This window comes from Sorex fumeus, unplaced genomic scaffold (assembly GCF_029834395.1).
Source record: "Sorex fumeus unplaced genomic scaffold, SorFum_2.1 ptg000007l, whole genome shotgun sequence".
Classification (NCBI taxonomy): Eukaryota; Metazoa; Chordata; class Mammalia; order Eulipotyphla; family Soricidae; genus Sorex; species Sorex fumeus.
In genome coordinates this window covers 58453864-58471827 of record NW_026606064.1, presented here as the reverse complement: position 1 = coordinate 58471827, position 17964 = coordinate 58453864, and the positions used below count along the sequence as shown (strand labels likewise).

The 17964-nt window shown below is 41.5% G+C and overlaps 1 protein-coding gene across 1 annotated transcript in view; it reads left to right on the top strand.

The window, feature by feature from the left end:
* Positions 1 to 17964, top strand: part of SVIL (supervillin) — a 229567-nt gene that overhangs the window by 52981 nt on the left and 158622 nt on the right. Inside the window, exon 4 of the mRNA XM_056133483.1 lies at positions 14732 to 14830. The gene's annotated coding sequence lies outside the window, so the exon portion shown is untranslated. The remainder of the gene's footprint in view (positions 1 to 14731; positions 14831 to 17964) is intronic.

Below are 17964 nucleotides of genomic sequence, written 5' to 3'. Positions count from 1 at the left end.
CTGGTAGTGTATATAGTGTATATGCCAGAGATCATACACAGTCTCATGTCCTCAGGATATCCAAAGAGCAAAGCTACTGTAACCACACTTGGTGCAAAGAAGTGACCCTGGGAATTGAACTCACTGCCTCATTCTTGGAAGGCACGTGATTTTGCCACTGAGCCAGATTTAGGTCCCTCCAGGAACTTCTTTGTACCTGCCTATGGTTGAAGTGTTAGCTTGTCCATTGTGTTAGTTTGTCCACAGGGACTGTTATATATATAGCAAGTTGTAACCTTTAGATTGGTGGCCCAAAAAAGAAACTATTGCTTTTTTTTTTTTTGTGATGGTTTGGGGAGCCTAGTATTATTTAGCTTGGCAGCATGGGTGTTACCACCAATAATATTTTAGAATTCAGAATATTTCTTGTGCTGATTTCATATTTTTTCACTCATTCTCTGAGAAAATCTCTGCTAGGATTTTGCTATCTCAATCATGGAGGGTAGGTAAATAGGACACTTCCGAGAAATCCATATTCTAGATGGGAAGAATGACATATGTTTAGAAAATGAGAATTCACAGTAGCCAATATTAAAAAAATTTTTTTTGGTACAAAGAAGAAATAATATCCAGCTTTGCAGGAGAAAGAAAAATGGCAGAGAGTAGCAGGCATTTGAACCAGGTATTGGATGACCAGGAGGAAGTTGGCAAGTAGAAAAAGAGGACATATGTCAGAAGCTCCTTACCCACTCACTTTCAGGCACTGAGCCTGACATTTTTGCATAAAACTGTCATTCATGGGAGCCGTGGGAGCTGGAGCAATAGTACAGTGGGTAGGGCATTTGCCTTGCATGCGGCCAACCTGGGTTCAATCCCTGGCATCCCATATTGTCCCCCCCCTCCACCCCCAGCACTGCCAGGAGTAATTCCTGAGTGCAGAGTGAGGAGTAACCCCTAAGCATCACTGGGTGTGACCCAAAAAGTAACACTGTCATTTCATAGTTCATTGATTTGCTCAAGCGGGCATCAGTAATGTCTCCATTGTGAGACTTGTTGTTACTGTTTTTGGCATATCAAATACACCACGGGGAGCTTGCCAGGCTCTGCCATGTGGGCAGGATGTACTCTTGGTAGCTTGCTGGGCTCGCCAAGAGGGGGACGAATCGAACCCGGATCAGCTGCGTGCAAGGCAAACGCCCTACCCACTATGCTATCGCTCCAGCCCCCAAAAGTTAAATAAATAAATAAATAAAAATCTTGTCATTCATATCACCTTCACCTTCTGGAAAATGATTGTCTTTCTTTTTTTCTAGGGATAAACCCTACCCTGAAACATTGCTCAAGTCCAGCAGTGCTCAGAGGCCTCCAGGGATATATCCCCTGGTGCTCAGGGGACCACAGGATGCTGGGGATCAAAATCAGGACCTCATGTGTAGAAGACTTTTGTTCCATCTTCTTGAGCTATCTTTCTGACTCTGGAAAATGATATTCTAGATGAGTGGTATTGCCAAGCCACACCGAATGGGATTTAGGATTTTCTTAGAAAATCCAATGTTTCTTAGAAAATCCAATGTTTGCATTTTCAAGGCAAATTTTTTTTTCTGGAAGGGACCAAATAACAAACAGTTTAACTCTGTTGTTATAGCATGAAGACAGAGTTACATACATGGAAGTGGAAGGAAGGACATGGCTATGTTACAAAAACACTTTACTAACAATGAATTAGATCTGGTCTTTGGGCTACATTTTGCTGGTTCCTGTCCTAGAAGAGCAATTTTGCTATCACTTGGTTTGGTAATATTTCTAGGTAGAGTGAGGACTTACAGGGTTCGCTATCTTTTTGAGCAGCCAATTAACATTTCAGAATGTATTCTTAAATATCACTAAGAAGTAATAGCATATTTGATTAGTAATGGAGCCTCAGATTGGCCCCATTTGCTAACATTCCAAATCATCACGGTTCATATTGAACAGATCTCTGAGAATCCAGATATAATACATCTTTAGGTTATTATAGACAAGTCCAGAGAGAAAACCACACTCCATTTTGGAAGCAAATTTAACACTGAGTATGTGTGTGTGTGTGTGTGTGTGTGTGTGTGTGTGTGTGTGTGTGTGTGTTTTAACTCTGAAATTAAACAAAACAATGCAGAAATAAGAGATTTGTCAGGGATCATTGGGAAGAAATAAAGTAAATATCAGAACAGATGACCTGGGATGGGAGAAGCCTTGAGTTGTAAAGCCTGGATACCACTGTCTCCTGGAAAAAAGCAGAAACATCTGGTTAGTGTGATGAGAAAGGGCGTTGTGAAAGGAGGACCTGACCACAAAAGCAGATACATCTTGACATCTTAAAGCAACAAGTCAGAAAAAATCTGTCTTTAATAGTTGATGCTGTGGGAAATGTCAGTAAATCCAGCGATTGGAGTGAGGAATCGAGCTAAGCCATAATTTTTTTTTTCTGAAAACACATCTTTCCAAGAATATTTCCTTCGAGATTCCGCAGGGTTGGAAAACCATGAAAACTCTTTAAAAATCGTTACCAAATGATAGACTAGGAATTCATTGAAGGCACCTATCTTGGTACTCTACATGGCTGAAGAGTTTTATCTTGGCCGGGGGGAGGGGGAGCGGGGCTGACCAAGTATCGTTTCTGTTGGAGAGCTCTTTTCTTTTGAGTACATTTCGAAAATCAAAAGCAGACGACATTTCTAAGAGTTTCAAATTGGATGGTTCCAATTGGATTGAAGCATTTTCTCACCAACAGGAATAGATTAAGAGCTATGTTTGTGCCTGTTGTCTCTGGAGATCCCTTCGCTTGGCATCCTCGGGGCTGGATCTGGTTCCCCACCAAACTCTGTGCTGTTGTTCTTAGAGTTGAATTGAGGGAAAGAGGGCAGAAAAGATGGAAAATATGGGAGTTGATATCTTCCTGGAAGACATAGTACATATTAGCGAGCTTCAGTCATTCCAATCAAAACAATTTAAACTTTTCCTTGTTTTTGGGATCTGGGCATGAGTCTTGAATGAAATAGACATGATTTGGGGGCATGCATAAAGAACCCCAAATGGGGACGCTTACTGGTTCTCCTGCCCCTACATCGCTTTCTAAGATACAGGATTCAAACTTGATTCTGCTGTGCTTTTGTGTAGTGCTTTTGACCCTTCTCTGATTAGAGTAAGCTTCATAAAACTCAGAAAACCCTTCTTTGCGTAGGAATTTTAGGGTAGCTTCTAAGAGAACAATCCCTAAAGCCCATAAATACTTTGATGTGGATTATGTTGAGCAAACAGTGTTTATATAAAAGGCTTTAGGGCTGGGATTGTGGCTTAGTGGTAGAATGCTGTGCCTGCATGTATGAGACCTTGGGTTCATCTGGGCACCAAAACAGAAACAAAAACAACCCCAAAAAGGTCTTTACCATGTAAGCTAATTAAAGTTCTTTATCATTAGATTTTCTTCCCCATTTGACAAAAATTTTTGACAAGTTAATTATAGTAAAGAATATCTAGAGTCTTACATTCTTGCTGACACTCCTCTTTTAGAAAGGGCTAAAGAAAGGTAATCTTCAAAGCATCATTGATATATTTTAGAAAGCTTTGAAGCTTTTATTAGCTACACTGGAAACTTTTGTTTCCTGGAAAGTTCATTAATAAAGAAATAGTTTCTTGCAGAAATAACTCTGGTAGCTGTGTACATTATTCAACCTAACCACTAGTCATGCCATTCTATTAATGACAAGAATTAATATCTTAACTGGTTCTGAGTCAACTGTTTTCATGATAAAACTTTTAAAATCTTAAGGTGTAATGTTATAGGAGTCTAATTAAGCTTTTCTTTAATCACGTTATCTTTCTTTAATTATTTATCTTTCATCACTTCTATTTGCCCCCAAGAGGAAATATGTTTTTTAGCAACTCAGATGAGTGCAATTAGATATAGAACTTACCTGCTCTATGTCAACGTCACCTCTCTTTGTCAGCAGCACCATTCTGTGCCCACTTGCCCATTCTGATGATTCTCATTTCCTCCTGTCCAGACCCTACGTGGTATCTCTGCTTTCTCTGCCTGGTGTCTGTGGTGACTTGCCACCCAGTTCCCCATTTCTTCTGGTTTACTTCTGCATATCCTACGCCACCAAGTCTATTTTTCCTCCACAAAGCTCAAGCAATATTTCCCAAATCCAATTTCTGGAATAATTAAGGAGAGCATAATTAGCCTTTCATGCAGTTCGCGGTGCTTTCTGATTATTCACTTAAAGAAGGTAAATTTCAAAACAATATTTTTTAAAAAAGAAAGAAGGTAAATTTCTCAGGCAGTGCTGAGTGATTTTTCGTTTTTCTGAAATGGGGGTGATAGGTCAAATTAAGTTTGGAAATCTCTGAAATAGAGTGATTCTTTCTTGTTTGTCTTGTTTTGTTTTTGCTTTGCTTTGGATGTACTCAGACTGGTTAGAGAATTTATATTTCTTTTGTTTTATTAAAACATGTTTCCTACTGTGTTTATTAATTGAAATTAAATTTTTTTCCAATAGGGTGATTCTTAAGAACTAAATCAATTTCATGTTTCTGATGAACTTGTCCATACCTGACAGTGACTTATGAAATTCCAAACATAACCCCAAGTCTCTCTTTGGCACCTGGCCTGTGCTGTGCTCTGACTCACTAGCAGGTCTTGCCGGCTTCCCTTTGCCTCACTTTACTCTAACCACGTGGCTGCCATACTGGTTCCTTGTACACACATTGTACTCTCATCTCAAGACTCTTAGCATCTGTCCTTCTTTCCTCTACCTGGACACTCTCTCTAGTTACTCACCAGTTGTTTATTCTTTCTGCCTGTTCTGCCAGATGTTAATTCCTCAGAGATATGTGACCAGCTATTTAAAAATAGAAGTCCACCCTTTTCTGATGCTTCTTTTCCTTTCCAACTCTTTTTAGATGACATTCAGTCTTTCATGGACTGACCAGTTTATTTGAGGATGTGAGCTCCATAAAGAAGGACTTCATGTTTGCATTGTATCCCCATTGCCTAGCAAACTTAGGCAATCAGGGTGTGTCTGCTAGATGTCAAGTGAAGGAAAGACCTAGAACCTCTCATGGTTTGGTCTGCACTTATAAACTATGTCATAGTACAGTTATGTTGTTCAAGAGTACAGTGATGTCTTGTACTTTACTGCACTGCTGAAAGTTTGCCATTCAATTGTAATTTGCTTCTGACCTAAAGATTTCAGCAGTAATCTCACTTTTTACCCTCATGTAGTGGAACATGTGAAATGCATATGAACCCGGAAATCTAATGGTTTTATAGTGGGTATCTAAGTAGATGGACAGAATCCTAAGTCCTACCATCTTTCCTCAGGGATCAGCAGGCGCAATGTTAGCACCAAGAGAAAGAATCACATATTCAAGTCTATGTTTAAGACAAAAGAGTCCCTATGCTTATTGAAAGTCTCAGGACTTACTTTAAGAAATTTTATATGATGAAAGGAGTCATATAAAAATCTTTCTATAAGCAAGCAACTAGTGATCTTCTTATCAATACTGCCTGAGAAGAAATTGGGAGTGGGAGTTCATAGAGGAATTTGGATAAATGGTTTGGAAAACTTGTAGAATATAACAACAGAACCATTCCAGAAGATAAATTTGTTATTTAATTGCTGCTTTTATAAAAATCAGATTTATTTGGCATAGAATTTACATGCAGTGAAAGCCACTCTTTCTATCATTGTCAATTCTGGCTATCAAAATAAATACCATTAACTGTGGGACTCTTAAATAAGATCTATTTCTTTCCCATTCTGGAAGCTCAAGATCAAGGTACAGATTTGTTTCTGGTGAGATCCTACTTCCTGGTTTGCAGAAAGCTGCCTTTGTACAGCCCCTACACCTGGTCCAGAGGGAAGCAGCAAAATCCCCTGTCACCTCTGAGAAGGGCACTGATCCCATCAAGAAGGTACCACCCTTATGATCCAATGGCCACTAAAAGTCCCACACCCTAACCACCACACTGGAGACTGGCATGTCAACCTGTTGATTTATTTATTTTTTCTTTCTCAGAGGTCAAGGTTTTATTTATTTTAATTTTTAAAAAAAATTTTATTAGTGAGACACCGGGGGCTGGAGCAATAGCACAGCGGTAGGGCATTTGCCTTGCACGCAGCCAACATGGCTGACCCAAGTTCGATTCCTCTGCCCCTCTCGGAGAGCCCGGCAAGCTACCGAGAGTATCTTGCCCACATGGCAGAGCCTGGCAAGCTACCCGTGATGTATTCGATATGCCAAACACAGTAACAACAAAGTCTCCAATGGAGACGTTACTGGGCCCGCTCGAGCAAATCGATGAACAACGAGAGGACAGTGATTAGTGAGACACCATGAGGTACAGTTGTAGACTTACAAATTTTTGTGCTTGGGTTTTAATTATACAATGATCAAATACCCATCCCTCCACCAGTGCCCATTTCCCACCACCACGGATCCCAGTATCCCTCCCACCCCCCAGTCCCCCCATCCCACCCTGCCTCTGTGGCAGGGCATTCCCTTTTGTTCTCTCTCTCTTATTGGGTGTTGGGTATTGTGGTTTGCAAAAGAGGCAATGGGTGACACTCATGTTTGGTCTATAGTCTACTTTCAGCATGCTTCTTCCATCCTGGGAGGATCCTCCCAACACCCTTTATTTGGTGCTCCCTTCTCCATCTGAGCTCCCTTTTCCCCTAGCATGTGTGGCTGGCCTCCAAGCCATGGAGTAAAATTTCTGGTACTAATCTCGGCCATTCTTGGGTGTTAGTCTCCTATATTGTTACTTTATGTTCCCCAGATGAATGCAATCTTTCTATGTCTATCCCTTTCTTTCTGACTCATTTCGCTTAACATGATAGTTTCTATGTAGTACCACTTGTGTGTAAGTTTCCTGACCTCATCTTTTCTAACAGCTACATAGTACTCCACTGTGTAAATGCACCAAAGTTTCTTTAACCAGTCATCTGTTCTCGGGCACTCAGGTTTTTTCCGGATTCTGGCTATTGTATAGAGTGCTGCAATGAACAAACAATTGCAGATGTCACTTCAACTATACTTTTTTGCCTCTTAGAGGAACACAAACATTCAATCCACAGTATTTGGATGCTATATGTAATATAAATCACTTTACATGGACATATATCTACCTAAATATATTATGTACCACCAGTATCTAAATAGCAGTTGGCTTTTGCTACTTATTTATTCATTTTGTTTGCTAGGTAATAAGAGGCACTCAAGAGTTTGAAAAATAATACGTATATAATCTTAAAATTGAGAATTCCTCCCATCTGTTAATATTTGTGCCTCCTGATTTTGGATGCTAGCTACCCACTTTGGATTTCGAAGTAGAATTTCTCCCAGGGTTTTGAAGTGCATATTTGAAATGTTTGAGGGCCTGAAGTTGCCTCCTAAGAACTTACACTGTGATGGGATATATATCCCAACCACGAGAGCAGCATGAAACCCAGACAGTGGGAAATGTGTTCCTGTAGGAAGGTATCCCCAAGGACAAAGGGGTAATGGAGTTTCTGGATCTTAGCAGGGAGGATCATGGTGCTTATTTTAGCTCTCTCTCATTCATGTGTCCCCACGTCAGTTACTATTTTGATTATTAGCATCTTCCTGCAGCTCGTGGTGTGCTGATTGCCGGAAGCCTTGGGTGCCCTGCGCCCACTAGCACCCTTGTTAGCCTTTAAGTTTCTGCTCTGGACACTGGACTAATAGCTCCCAGATACCCCAAACTGACAATACGACAAGAGTTGTGCTTACAAAATAGCCAAGATGGACACCTCTTATTACAAAAAATATAGTACAAAGAGATGGTTGCAATCAAATTGCACTTCAAATTGCAATTTGCCATAAATACTTTTGCCTTAGAGAACACTACCAACATTGACAGTAAAAATTCCAATATTTAAGAAGTATTCATCAGTTTTGAATAATGGTAGCACTGCATTGTCCTCCCGTTGTTCATCAATTTCTTCGAGTGGGCCCAGTTACATCTCTATCGTGAGACTTGTCGTTAATGTGTTTGGCATATCGAATACATCACAGGTAGCTTGCCAGGCTTTGCCGTGCGGGAGTGATACTCTTGGTAGCTTGCCGGGCTCTCCAAGAGGGGCAGAGGAATTAAACTCAGCTCGGCCATGTGGGCCGCATGCAAGGCAAATTAACACCCTACCCGCAATGTGTCAAAATAGTAGAAGCACAATAGTTTAGGATCATAATGTGAATTTCTTGACAAATGAAATGGGTCCCTGGTTCTTCCTCTTAAAGAGGTCTCTATGTTTTTTATTTGTTTGCCAGGACCATACCCAGTGGTGTACAAAGGCTACTTATGACTCTGTATTTGGGTATTTTCCCGTACAGCATGCAGAGAACAGTGTGGTGCTCTGAATCAAACCTAGACCTCCTGCAAGCATATACTCAGCTCATTGACTTATCTCTCCATTTCTCTGGGCCCCATCTTGTTTTTTTCTCCAAGATTTCTGTGCTTTCCCACTCATATCAAAATGAGGACCTTAGATATAGTACAGGGGTTAAGGCACTTGCCTTGCACACATGGGCTGATCCCAGTTTGATCCCAGCATGGCATATGGTTCCCCAGTCACCGCCAGGAGTGATCCCTGAGCACAGAGCCGGCAGTAATTTCCTGAGCACTGCCCTGTGCACCATACCCCTCCCCTTCTAATGTCACCTTAATAGGTCACTTAATAGTGTCCTTTCTTCTTTTTCTCTCCCTTCCTTCCTTCCCTCCTTTCCTTCCTCCCTCCTTCCTTCCCTCCCTCCCTCCCTTCTTCCCTCCCTCCTTCCCTCCTTTCTACCCTGCCTCCCTCCCTCCCTCCCTACCTCCCCCCTTCCCTCCTTCCTTCCTTCCTTCCTTCCTTCCTTCCTTCCTTCCTTCCTTCCTTCCTTCCTTCCTATCTTTCGCTCTTTCTTTTATTCTCATTCTTTCTTTTAGTTTCTTTCTTTCTTTCTTTCCTTCCTTCCTTCCTTCCTTCCTTCCTTCCTTCCTTCCTTCCTTCCTTCCTCCTTTGCCTCTTTATCTCCACTATATTAAGGAGCTAACATAGTACCATTGAAAGTTTTTCTATCAACTTAGATGTCACTGAAATGAATGCTAGCAGACAGCACTAACTTAGCAGGTGCAGTTCTGAGGGAAGATGGAATGGAACGTCCCCACACTCTCATAGTTCCCCAGTGATAACTTATAGGTTATTGTGTGATTCCAGTTAAGCAATACCATCTAAGAGGTTACATTATTTTATTGTCTTGGAGGCATTTTATATGTTAATGTTCAGATGACAATGATGATTGTTATTCCCACACCCATTTGGGTAATCTCAGCTGAATGGTTGAGAATGAATCTAGTGGTTATTTTTACACAGAACTTTGATGCAATTGTGGGAGCAAAGTCCTGTGGAAAAAGCGAGGCGATACGGAGAGAAGTCTTAGAAACTGGATCCTGCATTTAAATCCTGAAAGGCATGCAGAGATTTATATGAGGTAAGAGAGAAGGTGTCAGGGTGTGAAAAATACCTGGAAAAATATATTTCCTGATCCAGTGACTGGGGGAAGAAAGACGTAAGTGCCCTAAGTCAAAGTTAGGTCCCATGGAAGCTGCCTTTCTCCTGAGGGTCTGTTATGTGGATACCATTCACCATGGATGAGCTACAGAGTGTCCCAGACCTAGAGGCACCTGGGCTCCCTGTGTGAGTAAAGCCTCATCAGAGGCTTCCTGTGGGCACCCCCATCCATTCCTCATGTCAATCCTAAGTCTTTTGAAACATTAAAAGTGTCTTTCCATGGTCATCTCCCCTCCAGATGCAGTTGGTCTGGAATTAGTCATCATGTTATGTCAGGGGGATTGCTAATCATCTGAAGGTCAAGCCCAAGTTTATTTTGACAGATGGGAAATAGTTTGAGAAGGCTGAGGAGAGTCCTGCAAGAACAGGACCGGAGCTGCTGGGCCTGACCTTGAGCTCAAAGTCTTTACCTGCCATACTAATTTTACGATTTTCCTTACCCCCAATCACTGTGGTTTTCTCTGGATTTTTTCTTTCTGTCTTTGAACATATTTGACTAGTTATTTATATACATATATATTTTAATTTAGGAGTACTGCTATTTACTCAGCCATTTATTAAGGTAATTGAATTGTGCATGAACTCCCCATTACTTTTTAATTTTTTTTAAATTGGATATTTGTGAGATAGACCATTGCAAACTGTTGATAATTGGGTTTCAGTCATATAACGATCCAACACCCATCACTCCACCAGTGTACATTTCCCACCACCTATGTCCCCTGTTTCTCTACCACCATCCCTCAACCCCCACCCCCTAACCCTAGCCTCCCTCTATGAGAGACACTTTCCTTCTTGCTCTCTCTCTCCTTTTCATTTTGTGCACTATGGTTTTACGATCCAGGTGCTTTGTTTTTTCAGGGCTTTCAGTATTTTTATCGGGAAGGTAAGGCTGGAGTAGCTTTTCAACTGGGTGGCAGCTCTGGGGTGTGGATGTGACAGCCGAGGCTTCTGGAAGTACAAGGGAGTGGGGGAAGGTAGCCCATAACTCACCCAGAGGTAGCCTGGAGATCTCAGCCACAAATCCTGCATACCAGAATTTTCAATAGATTATATCTTGGCAAGGTCCATCTTGAGATGGTGGAGGTAGGCTGGGGGTATGGCAGTGTTTTTGGATTGTGGAAGCAAGTGGCTGCCGGGAGCTCTGCTTGGGTGGGCACAGGCCAACCTGCCCCGCTCTGATTACTCGAGTCTGTTCAGCCATACTTGGGTCTGAGATTAACTGCGGTTTTTGATCTCTTTTGAGATTTATTTCTGGGTTTCTAAAACAAGGTCAGTAGTAGAACTTACATGGTGGCACTAGAGTTGGTTCGTGGGGATGACTGCCAGTGCTTCCATGAGTATTGGGAAGTTGGGGGAGTTAGCTCATCCCAACTCTGAGAAAGCCTGGAGATTTCAATCACAAAACACGCATACCAGAATTTTGAGCAGATTATGTCTTGATAAGGTCTATCCTGAGACGGTGGAGTCAGACCAGGGGTATGGTGATGATATTGGATTGTGGAAGCAACAGTTTTGACGACTCTGCTTGAACAGGCTACCAGGCTAACCCACCCCCCTCCAATTTACTCTGATCTGTTCAGCCATGAGTGGGTCTGAAATTAACTGCGACTTTTGATCTCTTTCAGGATTTATCTATGCATCTCTGAAATAAGGCCAATAAATGATCTTGTATAGCTAAGCTGGAGGTGGTTTATGGGTGTTGCTCCCACATATATAACTTTTGTCCATTTAATTTCTTCATAAACTTGGTCCCAAGTTTTTGGGGTCCAGTCAAAGGCACAGCGGCAATTTTGGGGTATCAGGAAGCCTGAAGGCACCATCAGGCTGCTAATGCACTAGCCCCACAGGTACAGGTTGACCTGCTGGCAGCACCATACCCCTATGACTAGTTATTTGAACTTCTCTTTCCACTGAATTCTTTCCTAATTATACTTTTGCCCCCTTCTTCTCCTCCTCCTCCTCCTTCTTCCTCTTCTTCCTCTTCCTCTTTCTCCTATTCTTCCTCCTTTTCCTCCTCCTCCTCCTCTTCCTTCTTCTTCTTCTTTTTCCCCTTCTCCTCCCTCCTCCGTCCTCCTCCTCCTCCTCTCCTCTACTACCTCCTCTTTCTTCTGCTGCTGCTTCATCTGCTGCTGCTTCTTCTGTTGCTACTACTTTTACTTCTGTTTCTCTTTTTCCTCCTCCTTTTTCTTCTTTTTCCCTTTCTCCTTCTCCTCCTCCTTCTCCTCCCCCTCCTTCTCTCCTTCCCCTTCTTCTTTTCCTCTTTTCCTTCTCCCTTATTTTCTCTCTTCCCTTTTCCCTCCTACTTCTGTTTTCTTCTTTCAGTTGCTTAAGATATCTGGGGATCACTCTTATTTCTCAGCCCTGTGTTCTGGGGGTCTAACACACAGCCTAGAGATGCAAGTTTCAAACTCCAGGCTTTGAGCTCTCTCCTGGCCCATGTGCTTTTCTTTTTCCCAAGTCATCTTGATTTCATTAAAGCTGATTTATTGTTTTGTTTTCCTGTCACAGTGCTAAGACTGTATTCTGAGTTTTATTATCTGGTAGATGATATTTTCCTGTTGTTTTTGGGTAAACTGATTCCTGGAGTTCAAGAATTTCAGGTACAGATCTTCCAAACTCTTTCTGGATCCTTGGAGTCTTGACCTCCATTGTAAATATTTGTTTTCAAACTATAGTTGTAGTGTTCTATGGGGTGCTTACAGCTGCTCAAGTTTGAGAACCCTTGTTCTCAAGGTTACAAGCTAAAAACTCTGGGTAGAGAAGAGACTGTGTCCTCCCCTGCTCTTACCCGTTGGTTACTTTCTGTTCTTTTGGTCCTTTGGCTTCTGTCTGGTGTGGAAAGTAGAGTTGTCCTTTCCTCTTTTGTTCTATATATGAGGAGGAACCCAGGACAGGAAAGACTTTGTTCTGGCCTTCATCTCAAGATCCCAAAGCTTTTTAGTGATAAACGAGGGAAAAGGGGGATGTTTGGCGGGGGGACACAAAAGCAGTCTACTTAAACCTAAGTAGTTGTTCTGTGTTTACTGAAACCATCTTTGTGGCTTTAAGTAATGGGTTCATGGCTGCCAGAATGTCACCAAGCAGTGGTGGCAGCATGATTGTTTTGCTTTGTGGGAACTCCACATGGTGCCTTCCCCAGCCCTCGCCCTGCCACAAGTACAGTCTCCTTAAAGTCACCCTGAAACTGGTTTCTGGAAGCAAATCCCCTTTTTGCTGTTCAAGGTAAGACAAACTTTTAACATTCTGCCTTCCAGATGCTTCTAGAAGCACAGAATTGACTGGCACCAGCAAAGGCCTTTGGTGTCTCTGGTGTGTTGATGGCTGGTGTGCGCAAGTGAATTCTTTTCTTAAATGACATATTGGAAAGGGAATCCATGGAATTGCTGAGTAGACCTTGGGAGGAGATGGGAGGAAGCACCTCCATTGCCTGAAACAAAAGATTTCCCAAATTCTCAGTAACCACTGACCAACTCATAACTAAGAAGCAAAGGATTTCCTTTCAAACTGGGATCTCAGGGATGGAGCCTAACAACACACACACACACACACACACACACACACACACACACACACACAGGCTGAATCATCAGAATGCCACCCAGGCAGTCAGTCTTGCAGAGTAAGAGAATTGGTCCTTTCTTTATGTGCGTTGTCCACAGCCAGGCAAATCACAAGGGAAACAAGTTTGCCTTCCTTCTTCTCTGTTCTACTTCCAGAGTAGGTGGGCCACTCTCTTGGTCTCCAGCCTTTAGGGTAAATGAAGGTGGAAGATTTTTCTTCTTAAGATTAATGACTCAGACCAGGTTCTAGCCCAATGGTTTGCTCCAGGTATGCTAGACAAGTCCCTCTGGTCCCTGATTTTATTCATCCTCTTTCTTTCTCTAAGCAATCAGGTACTTTCCATTTCCTCCTGGCTGTCTCTGTGCCCACAGGGTGGGAGGAGGGAGAGGAAGGGGAATTTGTTGCAGGACCCTTGCAGACAGCCATGTGGAGGAGACTAAAATCCCTTTCATAAAAATGGTAATGCTGGCATAGAGCTTATGCATCGGTAGTGTATGTACACTTTAAATCATCTCTACGTTATTTACAATGCCAAATGCAATATAAAGGAACTTTCTGTAGATTGCACTTTTCCTGTATTGTTTAGTGGTTGATAGCTAGGAAAGAAGCCTGCAGACTTCTGTGTAGTGGTAACCATGGAATAGCACAGCAGGTAGAGCGTTTGCCTTTCACACAGCTGACTCGGGTTCAATTCCTCTGCCCCTCTCGGAGAGCCCGGCAAGCTACCGAGAGTATCTCGCCTGCACGGCAAAGCCTGGCAAGCTCCCCGTGGCATATTTGGTATGCCAAAAACAGTAACAACAAGTCTCACAGTTTGTTGTGAAATGTTACTGGTGCCCGCTTGAGCAAATTGATGAACAATGGAAGGACATTGCTACAGTGCTACAGTTGAATCTGTGTCTAAAGCACCTGCAGAAGTGGACCCTCAAAGGCACACATCCAAATCTTCAATGAATCCTCTGCTTTGTCAAGTCTTATTTTGTTCTAAGGCAGTTCTTTTCCAGCTCCTTATATGTACCTGATATAAATTTGCATTTGAGAAAGCACTCATGCTTACTCAAGATAACTCTTGCCACCACAGAAAAATTAGAATTTCAGAAAAACATTAGATAGAAATTAATGTCTTCATTTGGAATTAGAATTAATTGGGGGGAAAAAGTATTATTGAGCATTTTTTGGTAAAAGTCTTAAAAATATACTCATAACTGCCTATAATTTGAGTGATTTATGTAGATCAATAATTGATAGGGAGGGACTGGAGTGATAGCACAGCGGGTAGGGCATTTGCCTTGCATGTGGCCAACCTAGGTTGGATTCCCAGTATCCCATATGTTCCCCTGAGCACCGCCAGGAATAATTCCTGAGTGCAGAGCCAGGAGTAATCCCTGTGCATTGCCAGGTGTGACCCAAGAAGCAAAAACCATTTTTAATTAAAAAATTTAAAAAAAATTGATAGAGAGTGAGTTCCTCAGAGCAGGGAATTTGTCATTACCTGTTTAACTCATAACTATGGCTGTGTCTTGCATTGTTTGCTAGTTTCTTCTCAGATTTCAAATTAGGTGTTTTTACTCCTTTTTCAGAGAAAGTTTGAGTAGACGGTCTTGAAGACTCGGAGAGCTGAAATATGAAAATTCTGAAATATTTCCATATCTGAAGCAATGATTTAGTATCACATTATGGTAAGTGCTTAAGAAATAAAGATAACTGTTCTATTGTTAACACAACATTGGTTTGGCCCACATTCTGAGCAAACGTTAAAGAACATTGTGAAGAATGAATTTGTTTGAATGAATTACTTTCTACAACCAGAGCATTGGGGACATTAAGCTCCCTTTTTGAGACATATGGGGACACCTGTATCATGGGAAAGGTGCTGTCTTGAAATCAGGACTCATTTTTGTTTTCACAGTGGTCATGTGTCTCTGACTTTTTGAAGACCTCGGAAAGGGGAACTGAATAAATATGGAAGATTTCTTTTATAATAGGGCTCTGGCTATGAGAAATTTCAGCTGCTTTTTAGACTTTCTAGATAGAAACTGAACCAGTCACCTAAAGGTGCCTGGAGGCATCTGTCTGATATCTGTGCTGTCTGAGTTATCCCTTTAAGGAAATATTTCTCAAAGGGTGTTCCTTGGAACGCAGTGCCCTTAGTGGTTAAAGCAATGGAGACAGGAGTGGAAGATAGATCTATGCTCAATAAGTTTGTAAAATATTGGATATTAGTTAAACAACATTCCTTACTGAATCTTAAAACTTTTTAGTAAGATGGGACTAACTACAAGGAGTACATTGTGTCCAGCCATTTATATGAAAATCTGAACCAAGTAAAGTCTATATAAACAATGATTAATAGTTGCATAGGAGGTGGGGTGTTGAAAGTGACTGCTCATAGGAGTGCTGTTTCATTGGAGGGAATGATAAAAGTATTTACAAATGTTCTAAAATGCTTATAAAACTAAATAGGTTCAAAACCATTGAATTTTGTAAACTGGCAGAATTTTATGGTCTATTAATTCTATCAATAAAGTAACTGTGTACCTATAACAAAAGATATGTACTGAAAGCTTACTTATCAGCTCTTGGTCATAGATCAGGGTTGAAGAGAGAGGGCATTTAAGAATAACTCCTAAACTTTTGTTGGTGACAATTTTTGAGAAGGGAAGGCTGGGGGAAGAGGGTCTTGGTTTCTGTAAGAGAGTCTGCTCTGAGAACCATGAGCTCTGTTTTGGACACAGTAAGTTGGAGGTACCTGTTCAATAGTTAAATTATAGTAATAAATTGCAGCTAAAGGTGAATCTGGAACTGAAAGGAGCATCCTGATTGGACATAACATTTAGATGGTGGGGTCAATTTGTAGGAAAGGATGAGAAGGAAGCAGGTAGACAGACAAACAGACAGAGAGAGAGACAAAAAAGGAGGGGAGGTGATGGAGAAGAAATGTGTCATCTGTTTCTAGAAGTTTACCTGGTCATTCTGGCAAAAATTGCTCTAAAAACCTCGCTGCTCAGCTGAAATGCTAGTGGAGTTTGAAAGCCATCTCTTCCCTAGATACAGTTCTTATTGATCTAAACCCCACATACAGGAAACTGTGACTTGTAAGTAGTGATGGGTAGAGCCAGTAGCGCTAGGGGATCCAAAGGAGAGGCTTATTCTTTGCTTTGTTTTCTAATGGTCTTGATTTTCCTTTCTTGCTACCTCCCTCCCTCCATCCTTAATTTTGAAATTTAAGACAAGGTTTTTTATTAATGTACTTTTTCCAATTTTAGGTAGAATTTTGTACCTAAAATTTAATTAATTAATATTCGGGCTTTGGGGCCACATCCAGCTGTACTCGGAGCTTAATCCTGGTTCTGCGCCCAGGGAACACTCCTGGTGGTGTTGGGATCAAACCTGAGTTGACCACATGCAAGACAAGCACGCTGCCCTCTGTACTATGGCTCTGGCCCTAGAATTACTTTTTAAAACTTTATTTGAAATAAGTATAAAGGGAAACAGGCACACTGTATAGTGAAGAAAATTTTAATGAAGCAAAGTCCCGACTACACATAACATCAGTACTTTGCCTCTCTTCAGACATGGGTAGAGCCTAGACATGGGTGGATGATTGACAGCAGCTTCTGAATAGCGGTATCGGAGCAATTGGTCATTTTCTCAAATAATATATAGAAACATATGAGGTAGATTGCATTTCCTCCACTTCAAAAATGCTTGACAGTGAACTTTGCCCTTTGATTTACTACCTTTGTTCCATGTACTTTAGATCTAGACACCCTGAAAATCATGTTTTCTGATATAGCCGCCTTCAAGTAAAAAAACTATTCTTTGCCTTTTCTTGAGAAAATGGACTCATTTTCACCTCAGGCTCTAAAGCTCATAGAATGTTTTTTGGACAAACATCATATTTTAAGCACAATGACTATATTGATTCATATGGGATGAGTTCAAGCAGTATTTTTTTCTCACCAGGTGTGTGTGTTTGGGGGTGGGCGTGGGGTGCCATGATGCTGTTTGGTGAGACATATTTTAAGATGACATCTAAATGTTCTTAGTTCAGATTTCTACCTTTTCCCCTCTGGAATACAAATGACCTATCATCAAACAATAACTTTAAAATCCAGTGTTTTCTAACTGGTTTGGCAGGAAATCCTTGTTTTTCAAGCCTTCACTTAAAGGCTCTTTGTAAGGAAATTTCTTGCATGTGGTTTTTTAAAAAAAGTACTGGTATGTTATTATTATTGTTATTATTTTTGGTTATGTTTCATTATGTCTGTAGGGAACATGTTTTTGGAGAAATTGAAGGAAGAAATTTTCGGTAATTATATTCTTTAGAATTTTCTTCTTCTGTAAGGAACATCTCAGTTGGCTCTTTACCACAAATGCATAGAACCTGGGGAAATAGTATCCCCAAGTGCTGCCCAGGAGCCTGGGGGTGCTCTCTGGCGATTCTCAGCCAATCAGGCCTGGGGTTCCATGTAAGGGCCTGAGCAGCAGTGAGGACTCAGTACTGCTGGCTCCACAGTGCTTGGGAGTAACACTCACGGCTTCCCAAGCACTCTAGGTGACCCTTGGGGCCTTCCAAGGTGATGCTTGTGGGACCATGTGGTACCAATGATCCAACCTGGGTCAACTGCACATAAAGCCTGTGTGTTAGCTCCTGCTTTATTTCTCTAATCCAAGATGTGTGTAGTGCTTTCCATGTGTTATTATGTGCAAATGATATTAGTATTAGCCCTCCTCGAATACTAACTAGACACTCATCCGTGAGGAAACCCCAAGCCTGAAGGAAATCCTAACTTTAGAACCCTGAGTAGTG